The 3,653-nt window shown below is 43.0% G+C and overlaps 1 non-coding gene across 1 annotated transcript; it reads left to right on the top strand.

Moving 5' to 3' along the window:
* Positions 1–553: 553 nt before the first annotated feature.
* Positions 554–656, top strand: LOC121822194 (U6 spliceosomal RNA). Its single transcript, XR_006063205.1, has one exon. It is a non-coding gene; the product is annotated as a U6 spliceosomal RNA (small nuclear RNA).
* The last annotated feature ends 2,997 nt before the right edge of the window (positions 657–3,653 follow it).

Below are 3,653 nucleotides of genomic sequence, written 5' to 3'. Positions count from 1 at the left end.
AGCTGGTAGAAGGGATGAAGGAAACAGCTATTTCATTTAAACTCTTAAAAGGGAGACTCCTCATAGCCTAATGACCTCCCAGATGCCATGCCAACACCATTGCCAATCAGTGCTGCAAATTAAAAAAAAAATAGTGAGAGGTAGGGCTGGGAATAGAAATTAAAGATGTATGAAATGGGGAGGTGACTAGTGTCCAGTCGGTGTTTCCACCTTGTATGAAATAAGCACTTGGCCCTTTTTTGTGACACCATGACCTCTTTCCTTCGATCACTGCATGTTCCTGGTTAAATCACCAGGATATACCTATTGGAGAAGAGGGGGATGATTACTGCCTATCTATTGACCATGCTTCCATAGCTTCTTATTAACAGGTCCCTCATTCTGCTAATAACCACACTGGGCTCATTCAAAACAACTTGCCTTCACCATCCTTTTTTGGATCTGTAGCATGGCTACATGCCCAAAAGCTGGCCGGTAGTATGTAACTGAACACAGAGTTCGGTTGGAGCTACCTGCAAAGCAATTGTTAGTTGCTCAAAAGAAGCAAGCTTGTGCTCTATCTGGCAGTGTGAATACTAAAATTTGAATAATACAGAGACTTCGTATGGCCCCTGTGTAAGTATGACGTGTAAATTTATGAAGTGTTCTATATTTTTGCGCAGTTCCTGGAAGCTGTTCAACACTTTTTCTGATTAATCCCAAAATACGAAATGCTCTATCCGAATGCAGCGCGTGGCAGCCAGGATTGAAGTGATGTTTTCACTACGGAAAATGGGGGCGGGAGGATGTCAAGCAGCTCAAGCACTTGCCTTTTTCATTCTCTCAGCTCAGCCTGGAATGGGATTGTGATACGCAGCTGGGCAGCAAGTGTCATGGACGAATAAAGGTTATGGTATCACACTTAGCATGAAACGGTAGAGAGGCAACCCCCCCCCCCCCCCCCCCGAGTCCCGGTAGAATTGTGCAGCCTCCATACTGGCCTCAGCTGGTTCGTTTTTGCACTTACAATGAGTCATGAAAAATAAACCCCTATTTAGGTAAGCCACTATAGTTGCTCCCTTGCTGTTGCCTGGAGCTGGAAATTCCCAGTGATAGATGGCCGTGTCCCCTGCAATTACGTTAATTTGTCGAAGAGCCGTGTTCAGCATAGGGCACATCATTGTCATGCCCTAAGCTTCCACTGTACAGAGGATCAAGGTGATGTTTAGCTTGGAGATAATGGATTTGTGGCTCTGGTACCTCACTCTAAAGGGCTTCAGTTCTGTAAGGTGACTGCAAAACTAACCTTCGAGGCTGGGTGTTTGTCCCCCTACTCTGAACCTTAGCTTTAATGCAACTATAATATAAACTTTAAATTGAAATGCCCGATGCAATTGATACGTGTGGAAACATTTCTTTCAGGAAGCAGAGCAAATAATCTCACCCTTCCCAACTCACTTTTGTGTGTATCCCCAGGTTTCCTGTATACGATCTTTTGAACAATCCCCTTTCCCTGAATTTGGTCTAAATTTCATTTTATTCAGAATTTGTGTGGTTGAAGAAGCTTCCTGGGAGGGGTCATCCCAAATGACTCCCCTCCCAGACAGAAGGGAACTTACAAGAAGAGAACTCACAATCTCTCCTTCTCAGAACTCCCACTCCATCCATGGGCATCTCGTTAGCCTCGCAAAGTACATCTGCATTTTTTATTAGGATTTTCATTGAGAGCTAAGTCTTTTCATGGCATGCTCTTGGAATGAAGTCATAATCATCTCTACTACACTTTTATTATGTATATATATACATATATATACATTCTGCATACATATTTATATATAACATTAGGCTTGTTGCTATGGAAACGATTACAATACTAACAAATTAAGCATTGTGACTCCACTGTAGTAAGAAATAAGAAATTCAAATGAAACACCAAGCAGTTGTTTAAGCACCAAAAGCTTTAGTAATTAAATATATCAAGACAATACAGAAAACCACAAATTAATATCTAGGAGCCTTTTTCAGTATGAAAGTCAACTTTGATGCTGTTTTCCTTTTCCCACGGCATCAGCAATCTACATCTTTATAAATTAAGTCTGGCACTGGGTTAAGAAGACTATATCTGCTGCACTGTAAGTTCTCACACCTATGGCCTCGGCTCTCACCGTAGACAGTCCCACCTCCCACAGCCAGGGAGAAGGATTTCGTGATGCTTTATATTAATCAAAAGGAGGACTTTTGAAAAGGGGAAGCTCAAATGTGAAGTTGCCCTGACATCCCCTGTTTCATTCAGACAACATGTAGAAACTACCCCTGGGGTTTTGAATATATTAACATCCTTTCACAATTAACCCTAATGGGACCAAGGCAGCATTTCCCCCAGCCTCTAGATTCAAAGCTGCAAAACGCACAGTGCTTAAACAGATCTCATTATATATCCGCCATGCCGGATCTCTCCTCTTTACACACAGAGGACTGTACCTCTTCCACTGTCATGCAACATTAAAATAGGAGCACACACAAGGATGACATGGATTTGACAAAAAATTAATGATTTGTACATCACTTTAATGCTTCAAATCTGCAATTCATGTATGCTAATTAGTTCATAATGGGCTGTTGAAGAACAGAACTGTCACCCTGCTGTTTCGCAGGTTTCTGGGAGCTCCCATGCAGCACTGGCTTTCTGGGCTGGCTTCTGGGTCCTGGGCGGTAACACGGCAGATCTATGATAGCCTTTCCCCCGCACCCCCACACACAATTGTTTCCTGGATATGGTGCTTTAATCTATCAGAGTTACGACGGCATATCTCAAGTAAGTGGTTCCTGGGTGCCGCAATACATCCTGGGAGCCACAGCACAGCGTCACTATATCTCGATGATTGATTTCTAGATTTTAGGCTGTCAGGCTATACCTCAGAGGGTAGCTGTCAGCTTCGGAAATGTATGGAGTTGTATTATGCAGCACATTTTGAGAATGCATCTGCAACTTTTAAAAAATACTATTTACAGGTAAAAATGGCTGTAGCACTCGGAGAGGAGAAACAGGGTGATCACACAGATCAGCTCTTTTCTTACTGTACGATCATGTAGACCCCCCTACTTCAAGGGAATCAGCCACCACCCCGCTTGTCTGTTCTCAAAGCAGAGACAAAGGCTGTCATAGTCGCAGAGGAGTCTGCGAGGCTGAGCTGTTACACAGACTGTGGAGAATCCACCCGTGCTTGCTGGATTTAAAAGCATGCTGCCGTTTATATTGGGAAGCAAACTGATTTTTCCCTGATGCGGTGATGCAGGCTCGATTTGATGTGGTCTTCTTGCCACACCTGCTCATCTAGAAACCCCAGCTACTGCGCATGTGCAGAGAGGGGGACGCCACAAAGGAACAGGAATCAAATTCGGAAACAGCTTAAGGAAAATCAGTCAGGTTCTGATGACTGAAATTCTTGTGCTGAAGATTTTTACAGGGGAAAAAAATTATATTAACTAGAGATCATCAGAGAAAAACTGAGCCAAGCTGGGGGAAAGATACTCCAAATAGAGTTGAGCTGTTGAAAGAGATTTTGATATTGCCGGTAGTCATTTTACAGGCATGGGGAATACTGATGTGATCGAAGGAAGTCTGGAAGGGCTTTAATCAGTTAGAATTTTGTTGCAGTGTTTATTTAAGGTCT

Source organism: Peromyscus maniculatus, chromosome 13 (genome assembly GCF_049852395.1).
Source record: "Peromyscus maniculatus bairdii isolate BWxNUB_F1_BW_parent chromosome 13, HU_Pman_BW_mat_3.1, whole genome shotgun sequence".
Taxonomy (NCBI): domain Eukaryota; kingdom Metazoa; phylum Chordata; class Mammalia; order Rodentia; family Cricetidae; genus Peromyscus; species Peromyscus maniculatus.
Note: the sequence above shows the minus strand (reverse complement) of the source record. Positions and strands in the feature narration are given on the sequence as shown.